Here is a 13033-nt window from a genome sequence, read left to right on the forward strand (position 1 = left end):
GATGTTGGCAGGTCATTTATATCTACTCAGGAGGGGTGGGGTTGAGCTGAGTCATCCTGTAAGAGTTTCCCAGGGTGTGGAATGCTAATGGCGGGAGGCTTCACTGTATCCTGAGGAGGTTCTTTTGCATATGGATTGGTGCTTGATGTGCTAATTGTGCTTGAGTAGCACATCAAGAACCAATCCATATGCAAAAGAACCTCCTCAGGATACAGTGAAGCCTCCCGCCATTAGCATTCCACACCCTGGGAAACTCTTACAGGATGACTCAGCTCAACCCCACCCCTCCTGAGTAGATCATAGAATCATAGAGTTGGAAGGGGCCATACAGACCATCTAGTCCAACCCCCTGCCCAGTGCAGGATCAGCCTAAAGCATCTCTGACAAGTATTCATCCAGCCTCTTCTTGAAAACTGCCAGTGAGGGGGAGCTCACCACCTCCCTAGGCAGCTGATTCCACTTTTGAACTACTCTGACCGTGAAAAAGTTTTTCCTAATATCCGGTCGGTACCTTTGTGCATGTAGTTTTAGCCCATTGCTTCGCGTCCTACCCTCTGCTGCCAACTGGAACAGCTCCTTGCCCTCCTCCAAATGACAGCCTTTCAAATATTTAAAGAGAGCAATCATGTCCCCCCTCAACCTCCTCTTCTCCAAACTAAACATTCCCAAGGCCCTCAGCCTTTCCTCGTAGGGCTCAGTCTCCAGACCCCTGATCATCCTCGTCGCTCTCCTCTGCACCCTCTCGATTTTGTCCACATCCTTTTTGAAGTGAGGCTTCCAGAACTGCACACAATACTCCAGGTGTGGCCTGACCAAGGCAGTATAGAGAGGGGCTATGACCTCCTGCGATTTCTTTTTTTTTTTTGAATTTTTTAAATTTTTTTATTACCTACATTAACTAACAATACAGAGGGAAAGAAGGGGGCAGGGGAAGGAAAGAAAAAAAACAGCAACATATAACAACACTACACTACAAATAATGCTTTCCCTTCATACTGCCATTATTAAAAAATTAAAACTTTGTAAGATATTGATGGAGTGGTTGACCTTGCAAAATACAGATTACAATCCAAATTCAGGGCCAAGCTACACATGACGAATGACACTTGAACGGCAAGTGTATTTCTCCCTGTTCACTTGCCCTCCACTCAATCCACTTGCCGTTCAAGTGTCATTCGTCCTGTGTAGCTTGGCCCTAAGTCTTCCTCCCCCCCCCGGGCCTCGGCCTCTGAGCAACTGCAACCGCAGTGCTCGTTCCCTCCCCCCCCCCTTCAGACTTCAAATCCTTTTCTTCTTGCTTGGTGTCTTGCTGAAATTCTTGATTTTTGTCCTCAAAATCCCTTAGTTGATCTTCTGATATTATCTTGTAAGCTTGATCTTTGTAACTAAACCAGATACCTTCCGGAAATAGCCATTTATACTTTATTCCACGTTCCCTCAGAAGAGCTGCGAACTTTTTATACTTAAATCTTCTTTTCCGAACTAAAAATGGGACATCCTTCAGTATCTTAACTTTATTACCCAGAGAGTCCAGATCCGCATTGTATGAGTTGTATAGGATAGTGTCTCGGATCCTCTTAGATGAAAAATCAATGATGATCTCGCGAGGCAGATGACGCTTCGTTGCATATTTTGAAGAAGCCCGACGGACTTCCAAAATGGCGCTTTTTACCTCTTCTTTAGTTGCCCTCGCGGGTGTTGCCAATAGTTCTGAGGCCAGACCCCATAAATCCTCATTTTCCTCCTCTTTCACATTCTGGAGGCGCAAAATTGTCTGTGTTCGTTCCACTTGTAGCCCGATCAGCTGGTTCTCCACCAGCTTTAACTCTTTATTCGTTGCCCTCACAAGTGACCTCCTGCGATTTTGATGCTATGGCCCCTTTGATACAACCCAGGATTGAATTAGCCTTTTTTGCCACCGCATCACACTGACTGCTCATATTCAGTTTACAATCCACTCTTACCCCAAGATCCCTTTCACATATACTACTGCCCAGAAGTGTGTCCCCCATCCAGTATTTGTGCTTCTCATTTTTGTGGCCCAAATGTAATACTGTGCACTTGTCTTTGTTGAATTGCTTCCTATTCACAGCTGCCCACTTCTCCAGAGTATTCAGGTCTTGTTGAATTTTAATTCTATCTTCTTGGGTGTTTGCTACCGCTCCCAATTTGGTATCATCAGCAAATTTAATGAGCAGCCCTTCCACTCCTTCATCCAGATCATTGATAAAAATATTGAAAAGTACCGGGCCCAAAACCGAGCCCTGCGGCACCCCACTGGACACCTCCCTCCAATTTGATGAAACGCCGTGCGGTCCTCCAACCAGTTCCCTATCCACCGAACTGTCCTATAGTCTACTTCACAGTCTTCCAGTTTGCCCATCAGAATGTCATGGGGGACCTTATCAAAAGCTTTACTGAAATCCAGATAAATCACGTCAACAAAGTTCCCCCGATCCAGTAAGCTGGTCACTCGATCAAAGAAGGAAACCAGGTTGGTCTGGCAGGATCTGTTAGGAACAAAATCATGCTGACTTCCCCAGATCACTGAGCGGTCCTTCAGATGCTTACGGATTGATCCGTTTAAAATCTCTTCTAATATCTTCCCAGCAACAGAAGTCAGACTGACCGGCCTGTAGTTTCCCGGGTCATCCTTCCTCCCTTTCTTAAAGATTGGGATAACATTCACTCTTCTCCAATCTTGTGGCACATCCCCAGTCCTCCAGGAGGCCTTGAAGATGATGGACAGGGGTTCTGCAAGTTCTCTGGAAAGTTCTTTCAGCACTCTTGGGTGCACCCCATCTGGCCCAGGGGATTTGTATTCATCCAGTGCAGCCAGATGCCTCTCCACTACCTCTCTGTCAATGTCAATTAGCCACTCAGGTGTCCTGCCACATTTTCTACTATCTCTAGATGTGCCTGAGTTCTTCAGGGAGAAAACAGAGGCAAAAAGTCATTAAGCCTGTCTGCTTTTTCTCTGTCCTGCACCAGAGTTTCTCCATCTACTCCCAACAGTGGTCCAATTGCCTCTTTTACCTTGTGTTTGCTTCTCACATATCTGTAGAAGTTTTTCTTATTGTAGCGAGCCCTCCTGGCCAGACCCAGCTCGTACTGAGCTTTGGCCTCTCTGATGGCTGATCTGCAGTACCTAGTAACCCTCATATACTCCTCTTTAGAGGTCTGTCCTTCTCTGCATTTCCTGAACATTTCCTTTTTCTCCCTTAGCTTATTCTGGAGCTCTCTGTGCATCCACATCGGTTTCCTGGAGCCCTTACCATGTTTCCGTCTTGCTGGGATAGTGAAGGCTTGAGCTTGCAAAAGCTCGTGTTTGAGAATGGCCCACCCTTCACTCGCTCCTTTTCCTTCCAGCACACTCCCCCATGGAATGACTCTCATCAAGCCTCTGAGTTCATTGAAGTTGGCCCTACGGAAATCTAACCTACGAGTCTGGCTACGAACTTCCTTGGCTCTCCACAGCAACTGGAATTCAAGAAGGACATGGTCACTTCCCCCTAAGGTCCCCACCACCTTCATCTCATCTACCAATTCTTCCCTGTTGGTTAATATCAAGTCTAGTATGGCCGAACCCCTTGTAGCTTCCTCCACCTTTTGAAAAAGGAAGTTATCGGCCAGGCAGGTCAGGAAATTGTGTGATTCATGACGCTTTGCTGAGCCTGTCTCCCAGCACACATCGGGCAAGTTGAAGTCACCCATAATTACAAGGTTCTGATGTCTGGATACTCTGCCAATTTGTTCAAAGAGGGCAGCATCCATTTCTTCTCGCTGGTCGGGTGGTCTGTAGCAGACTCCAACAACAATACCCTTTGTCCTTCCTCCCCTTATTTCTACCCATATACTTTCCACCGTGCTGTCCGCCCCATTCCTCATAACTTCTTGACAATCAAGCCCTCTCCTCACATACAACACCCCTCCACCTCCTCTTCTACTCTTCCGGTTTTTCTTGAACAACTCATACCCATCCACTAGCACATTCCAGTCATGGGAATCATCCCAGATATAAATGACCTGCCAACATCTTTTCCACACTGTGACACCGAGAGATCTCTGTCTTTTGGTGCTACACCTCTGAAGATGCCAGCCACAGCTGCTGGTGAAACGTCAGGAACTACAATGCCAAGACCACGGCAATACAGCCCGGAAAACCCACAACAACCTTCGTTCTCCGGCCGTGAAAGCCTTCGACAATACATAGGCTACAAGGTTTAACAGTTAGTCTGGTGTTTAATAGAGATGGGCAGGAAAAGCAATACAAACTAAAAAAAGCCACGAACATCCCAATCAGCTGTTTGCAAACAAGCTGTTCATGAGGCCCCATTCCAAACGAACAGGTGGTTGTTGCAAGACTCGTTTTTTGCTGTTCATCAAGCCAGACAGTCTGGCACCTACAATCAATTCCCTTGGCACCTTAGGCAGGGACTGCCTGAATTCTGTCTGAACTCCTGCTGGTGCCCTGGAAACCCCAATCTAAGCCCAATCTAGCTTGATAGGCAGGTCTTCCTTTCAAGTGTGGCGCTCCAAATTTGTTACAAGGAAGCAAAGAGCAGTGGGGAGGGGGCTCCTAGCTCTGGTTTTGCAGACAGTGAGGGAGAGACAGTTGCTGTTGACATTTTGAGAGAGAGACAGGGAGAGTGCATTGGAGCTTGAATTTTCTTTGTGTGTGATGGGATAGGGATCTAACCTCTTCAAGTTCCAGGGCTGCTGCCAGGCTCTGGGCCAAGCTATTATTTATTACTGGTACCTTTCCTGCTGCCTGCTCAGATAAGGTTTCTGGGAGTGGTGCAGTAGGGATCTACCCCTTCAGGTTCCAGGGCTGCTGCCAGGCTCTGGGGCTAAGCTATTATTTATTATTGGTACATTTCATGCTGCCTGCTCAGGTAGGGTTTCTGGGAGTGGTGTGGTAGGGATCTTGATGGCTGGAGGAGAGCCTGCTGGCCCCCACGAACAACGAACATGTCCCTGAACAGGTCATGTTTGTCAATGTTCGTTGTTCATTGTTCATGGATGGCAACAAACAACTAACACCATGTTCGGGGTTTTTTTCTGTTTGTGCCCATATCTAGTGTTTACCCAGTGTGCTATTGTTTTGTATTGACCTGGAAGGGAAACCTGTCACAGAGCCAATAGTCTTATCTAATTCAAAGCCCAGGAAAATAAGATGTGTTTATTGGTCAATTGGTGAGGTGATTTCCTCTCTAAGGTCAAGAAGAAGGAGGAGATTCTCCATTATCTGGTGTTAGTCTACGTTTGTACTCCATAGCGTTAAGATGTAGGGGATAGATTTCTTTGTTATGTAGCAACCCCGTGTACCTTTTTTCTTTATAGTAAACTTTTCTTTAAAAGCAAACAAGCATCTGACTCTCTATGGGTTCAAGGTCAACTGCAACTCTGAATTTAAACTATTTTTAACCCCTTTTCCCAACACATTTGTCATCACTTTCCAGTGTGGCATGAAAATTGTTCCTTTAAATTCACTCACTGGGTCTATTTGCTTTGGAATTGTGGCTTTTCTAGTTGTTATTTATTTGGTATAACTGATAGGAATGAAATATGTTAATGTTATCTTTTTGACTACATTAAGGCTTTAGACAAAAGATATTTCATTGTTTTGGTGGTATTGAGAATAGCTAATATGTAAGTGTTTAATTGTTTCAAGTGGCTTTATGTAGGAGAAAAAGAAGTTTATTTCACATATCTGGAGACGAGAATAATATTTAATGAGCTGAAGAAGACAATTCAAGATGTGGTTTGCTAGCAGCTGTAATACGTTGGGGTGTGTGATTGTTTTTCTATGATGCTTAACAGGTCTCGTGTATTTTCTCATGCGCGTTGTAATGTGGTACTGCTTTTTATGAAGATTACTAGGTATTCATGTATTTCATGTATTTTTTTGGTTATGGTTTCTTGCATAAAGTCATTGGGCTCAGTTACATTTTGATGTATATCTGGTGCAGAATTGTGTACGTTCTCTGCTAATAGATTTTTCACATTTTTCGTTGTTTATGGGTGTGGGTTTTTGTTTCCCTTTCTGAGGCCACACACTCTTCCACGGGTCTGTGAAGGGGAGCCTTTTCTTTTGCTTTGCATTGGAATTGAGCCATAAGCTGAGTCAGTAGGGCAGAATGAATTTACAAACAATTAATTTTGAATATTACTTACGTTGCTTTAATTACCTCCTATTGTCAGTTTTGCTCATTTTCCTTAAAGAGAATTCTGCTTGTTGCCATAGTAACTACTTTCTTCACCTTACTGACTCCATGCTGCTATGTCAAAACTTGACTATTGTAATGCTCTATACATTGGTCTCCCATCTAAGTTAACTAGGAGGCTCCAATTGGTACAAAATGCTGCAGCTCAACTGTTAGCAGGAGTGAGCAGGAGCATGAATATCACTCCCATCCTATAGCCGCTCCATTGGCTACATATCAGTTACCCTGCTCCGTTCAAGGTACTGGTTATTACATACAAAACTCTTTACAGCCTTGGTCCAGCATACCTATGGGACCTCCTCCCTCTCTATGTCCCTCCATGGCAGCTTTGCTTATCCGAACAGGGTCTCTTGTAGGTGCCCCCCTGCACAATGGCGAAAACAACAGCAGCCTGTACATGGGCTTTCTCTGTGGTGGCCCCTACCGTATGGAACAGCCTGCCTGAGGAGGTCAAGCAAGCTCCCATGTTCTTGGCTTTTCGCAAATGATGCAAAACCAAACTATTCAAAATGGCTTTTTACTCAGATAGGAGGGAAGTATTGTAGGGAGGGGGTCTCAGATGTTTCGCTAATGAGTTAGGGACCATAGACTTCACCACTACATTGCCTTGCATATTATCTGTTGCTCAAATATGTCCTCCTAGACTACCTGTGCTTCATGTAATCTAATGTCAGTCCTAGAATTATGTTCTGTTTCAGCAATTCTTCAACCCTGTATTGGATCCTTGCTAATGCTACGTCTTTGTCAACTTGCATTCATTTACCCTATGATGCTGTTTATGAAATGTCCTTGACACTGTATGGAAATGCCTGCCCTTGTCCTTGCTACTGATTGTACTAATCTCACACTGTGGTAATCCGCCTTGAGTCTCAGTGAGAAAGGCAGACTATAAATGACATAAAAACAAACAAACAAATGTAAATTGATGCCACAAATCCTTTGGCTTCACTTTTCACATGGTGCAAGGAAACAGAGGCCTTGTGGTTGAAGAGGGAGCATTGTCAAGGCCAGGCTGGCTCCATGGGTGTGCAGAGATCAGCCCAGACTTGGATGCCAGTCAGGGGTGGGGTCTTGAGCTGAAGCTGGCAGGAGCTGGGCCAGAAAGGCAGCAGGCAGGATGGTCAAAAGCTGTAGGTCGCCAGATGAACATGTGCTGGCTCAAAAAAAAAAAAAGACAGAAGGGATTTTAGGGTGCAGGGATAGGGTCAAAGTACAGGTTACGCCTGCCACGTGATCCCTGCGGTGATGCCAGCTGCAGGTTCCCCTTGGGAACTCAGTTCAGCCATGCTACAGAGGACCAATTGGCATTGGAACCATGGTGCGCAGAGAGGAGAGATTCTCCCATCCCATTTTTCCAACTGGAAATGGCTTGGGGTGGAAGTACATGCAAGCATTTAGTGCAGAGGCAGCTCCCCCGATGTGGCAAATATTTATTTATTTTTATATCATTTATAGTCTGCCTTTCTCTCTGAGACTCAAGGTGGATTATGCAGTGTGAGAGTGGTACAGTCAGTATCAAGGACAATTTCATAAACAATGCCATAGGGCAAATAAACACAAATCTACAAAGACGTAGCATCAGCAAGAATCCAATACAGAGTTGAAGAAATGCTGAAACAGAACATAAGCAATTCTAGGGCTGACATTAGACCACATGAAGCACAAGGAGCACATATTTAAGACAACCGGTAGTACATAGGCAACATAGTGGTGAAGTTTATGGTCCCTAACTCATTAGCAAAGCATCTGAGATCCCCTCCCTACAATACAAAATGCCATGGGCAGCCATTTTGGTTTAGGAAAATGGCACAAAGGGAGACAGAATCTCCCCCTTCCCCTGTGCCATGATCCCAATATAAATTGGACCCCTGCCGTGCTTCTGAACTGAGTTCTCAATGGGGAACACACAGCTGCCATATGATTGCAAGATTCGCAAGTCACTGTTTCAGTTGTATGATAGATGTAATGTGTCATTTGCAGCATAGAAGCCTAGCATTGAAGTCATGAGTAGAGATGGGCATGAACAGCAATACGGACAAAAAAAAAGCCACGAACAGCCCAATCTGCTGTTTGCAAACAAGCTGTTCATGAGGCCCCATTCTAAACGAACAGGTGGTCCTTGCAAGACTCGTTCATTGCTGTTCGTTGCTGTTCGTCAAGCCAGACAGTCTGGCACCAGCAATCAATTCCCTTGGCAACCCAGGCAGGGATTGTCTGAACTCTGTCTGAACTCCTGCTGTTGCCCTGGAATCTCCAATCTAAGCCCAATTTAGCTTGATAGGCAGGTCTTCCTTCCAAGTGCGGACTGGAGCTCCAAATTTGTTAAAAGAGGAAAAGACCAGGGGGGAGGGGGGCTCCCAGCTCTGGCTTTCAGGGAGAGACAGCTGCTGTTAGAGAGACAGTGCATTGGAGCTTGAATTTTCTTTGTGTGTGATGGGATAGGGATCTACCCCTTCAGGTTCCAGGGCTGCTGCCAGGCTCTGGGACCAAGCTATTATTTATTATTGGTACCTTTCCTGCTGCCTGCTCAGGTGGGGTTTCTGAGAGTGGTGTGGTAAGGATCTACCTTTTCAAGTTCCAGGGCTGCTGCCAGGCTCTGGGGCCAAGCTATTAGTTATTATTGGTACATTTCCTGCTGCCTGCTCAGGTAGGGTTTCTGTGAGTGGTGTGGTAGGGATCTTGATGGCTGGAGGAGAGCCTGCTGGCCTCCATGAAAAATGAACTATGAACATGTTCATCAGTGTTCGTTGTTTGTTGTTCGTGGGTGGCAACAAACAACGAACACCATGTTTGGTTTTTTTCTGTTAGTGCCCACGTCTAGTCATGAGAAGTCATAGCTCCTTTCCACTCTGACCTCATCTGGAGTACTGTGGAGTACCCATTCAGGGCCCCACACTTCCAAAGAAGATGTAGACAAATCAGAATGGATTCAGAGGAGGGTAATAGAGAAGGGGAGAAGAGTCCAGGGAACTTTTCTTCCACCCAATGAGATCTGGCCTGAGCTTCTGTTTTCCTTAAGCCTGGGTGTGGCAGAAGGTGAGATGCAGACCTGCAGAGCCCTCACAAGCCTGGAAATTGGAGATGTGTGGTATAATTTTGTTTGCTTGTATAAACTGGACTTTTATGTTTCTTTGTAAGCTGATTCAAGTCTCTATAGAGAAAATCAATGTTTTTACAAAGCTCCCCATAACACGAAGCTCCTTGAAGCTATTGACACCATTGTTCCTTGCAGACCCCTCCAGCCCCTGAGACAGAAGCCAGCTCCATGGTTTACCACAGAGCTGGGTTACCCTAAGAGAAGTGGAAGATGCCTAGAAAGAAGCTGGCAGAAAACTTGCACTGAAATTGATAGAGCATGCTACAGAAGGGGTGGCCAAACCTGCTTAATGTAAGTGCCACAAAGAATAAACATCAGATGTTTGAGAGCTGCAAGACATGATGCATTGAAGTGACTTCAGAAGAAGAAGTGGGTTTGGGGGAGTGCCCTGAAAGTGACATCACAGGAAGGAGTGTGGTTTTGGTGTAGTATGCTGGAAATGACATCATCAGCACAGGGTGGAGCTTGGGAAGTGCAATCACCTGATCTTTGACCTGGAAGTGACATCACAAAAGTAATGTCCCCTCCCACTCACTCATTCACACACATGGGAGGGAGGAGAGACGGGCTTCCTCTTGTGTAAACCACTGTGCAAAGATTCATGCTGCAAACTTTGATTAAACAGCCAGGGAGGGAAGCATTGAGATTGCTTGCCTGCCCACCTGCCTGCAGCCTCCAAGTCCAGCACCACAGCCACGTCTCCAGCTCAACCTGCGCCATGCCTGCCTGCTGTCAGCCCAGCTGCCCGGCCAAGGGAAGGGGAAGGGGCGTGTGTGTGCACCTTGTCCAGCAGGTCATCTAGCTCCCCGGCTCACCTCTTGCTGTTGCTGCCCCTGCCATCAGGCACGTGGAGCCTCCAGACGTGAGATTCCTTGCTGAGCTGTGTGGCTGCACATTCTCCTTTCCCACTCTCTCTTTTCTCCCAGTGACCTCTAGTGGAGGGAAAGAGCTTGCAAGCTTACCTATTTCCCCCTCCTTCCCCACTAAAATAAACTATATGGCCACAGCGATGCTCAGAGACCTCCAGGAGATGCACAATGTGTCTAGAAGAGCCACGTATGGCTCCCAACCCGCCGTTTGGCCACCCCTGCTACAGAACCTATGAAGCAGAAATGAAAGCGGCAAAGAAACAGTATGTCTCAGCAACCATTACATCAGCTAGTACCACCCCAATTGTTCAAGGTATCTCGGCATCTTCTAAACTCTAAATCTGAATCTTTACAGTCTCTCAAGAACAGACAATTAGCAGTGAGGCCTTTGCAAAGTTTTTTGCCAATAAAATAGCATGAATACACTCTGATCTTGATGCTAGCTGCAATACGAATGAGATAGAAGACAGGCTTGATACACCCGGCTCTGGCTCATATATGGATTGCCTTGAACCAGTTACAATGAGAGATCTTTTTTTTTATTATTACCTACATTAACTAACAATACAGAGGGAAAGAAGGGGGGCAGGGGAAGGAAAGGAAAAAAAACAGCAACATATAACAACACTACACTACAAATAATGCTTTCCCTTCATACTGCCATTATTAAAAAATTAAAACTTTGTAAGATATTGATGGAGTGGTTGACCTTGCAAAATACAGATTACAATCCAAATTAAGTCTTCCTCCCCCCCCCCGGGCCTCAGACGCAGTTCTCTCTGAGCAACTGCAACCGCAGTGCTCGTTCCCTCCCCCCCCCCTTCAGACTTCAAATCCTTTTCTTCTTGCTTGGTGTCTTGCTGAAATTCTTGATTTTTGTCCTCAAAATCCCTTAGTTGATCTTCTGATGTTATCTTGTAAGCTTGATCTTTGTTACAATGAGAGATCTTGACAGGATACTGACATCTGTGAAAGCCACTACTTGTGCGCTGGATCCGTGTTTGTCTTGGCTGTTAAAATCAAGTAAGGACCGCATAAACAAACCGCTGAGGTCTATTGTAAATTGCTAACTCAGAGCACCTTCTCCTGGCTGCTCAAAGAGGGCCCATTAATTAAAAAAAACCCCATCCCTAGTCAAAAATGATGTGGCCAATTAATGTCCAGCCGCTAATCTGTCCTTTCTGCACAACCAGCTCCAGGTCTTCTTGGATAACTTTAGGGTTCTGGACCCTTTTCAGTCTGGATTCAGACCAGATCATGGGACAGAGACAGCACTAGTAGGTTTCATGGATGATGTCTGAAAGTAGACAAAGGCCATGCCTCTTTATTGCTCCTCCTGGATCTATCTGCAGCCTTTGACACAAAAGACCATGCTATCCTGTTGAGGTGCTTGGAAAGAGAAGTGGGCATCAAAGGTCAGGCTTTGGACTGTTTTAATTTGTTTCTCGTGGAATGAACTCAAGGGATCTCCAATGACAGTCCTTTGAGTCCATTCCATGAGAAACAATTTAAAACAGTCCAAGTCCAAGTTCCCATCTCCTGAATGGGAACTATCTTGTGGGGTTCCACAGGGTGCAATCTTATCTCCCATTGTTATCCAACCTCTATGTAATGCCTTTAGGAGAACTTATTCACAGCTATAGAGTAGGATGTCATCGATATGCAGTGACACTCAGTTCTATATCTCACTATCCAAATCACCACAGGATGCAATAGAAGTCTTGGATCTCTGCTAACAGCTGTAGTCAATTGACTGAAAAGGAACAAATTGAAATTGAATCCAGACAGGACAGAAGTGATGCTTGTTGAGAAGGAAGAGGCCTTGAAGGACATTGTACTCCCCACTTTCGATGAAGTTCGTCCGACCCTTGCAGACTCTGTTAAGAGCCTAGGGGTTATACTGGACCCAGTACTATTACTAGAAAAGCAAATTAAAGCAGTTGTAAAAATGCTTGTACAGCCTCATTCTGTCCTGGAAGATGGCTTCCTACCTTGACATGGCCGATCTGGACACCTGGATCCATACTATGGTAACATTAGGACTTGACTACTGTAATGCACTATACATATACTTTGAAAATCTTGTTGGTCTCTAAGATGTCACTGGGCCTATATCCTCATAACCCCCAGGACTTAGCTCATCATTTTACTCTTTACATCATATTATCTCCTTCTTAGCACCTGACTCCAGGGGTTTTTCCATGTTTTTTAATGGGCATAATTTCCTCTCTTCCTCTTTATTGTAAGATTTTTGATTATGGGGAGAAACCATGTGTTGTGAGCTGGATGTTTGTACTTGCTGTTGCAGGCTCAGGCGGCGCATGGGTTGAGATGGGGGCATCTCCCTAAGCTGCTGTTACAGCGACATTGTTTTCCTACACTGAATATGCACACATTGTCCTTCTTGTGTTTGTACATTATGTCCTCGCTCTTTATTTGCATGGTTAATTCTGTCACTTCCTCTCTTTTGTAATGTCACAATTGCTTTTTTCAGATGGGTTCTTGTTCCGTATGACACCTTGATGGCCCCCAGAGTCAGCCAGAAGAAAGAAGGAATGAGCTTGCACTATGCAGATGATGTTGCTTGAAAGCTCCCTTTTGAATCCACCCATTGCGACCAAAATAGAAAAAGGAATACATTTCAACAAACTGTATTAAATGTAGTCTGTTGTGTTTTCAGTTGCGCACAGCACACAGAACACGGCTTCTATGAGGTCAACTCATGGAAATAATCAATAGATTTAAAATCAGTGAACTAATTAACTGATTAACTAATTAACTAATTAACTGACTTATTTATTTATTTATAGTCCACCTTTCTCACTGAGACTCAAGGCGGA

The sequence above is a fragment of the Eublepharis macularius genome, chromosome 2 (genome assembly GCF_028583425.1).
Source record: "Eublepharis macularius isolate TG4126 chromosome 2, MPM_Emac_v1.0, whole genome shotgun sequence".
Lineage (NCBI taxonomy): Eukaryota > Metazoa > Chordata > Lepidosauria > Squamata > Eublepharidae > Eublepharis > Eublepharis macularius.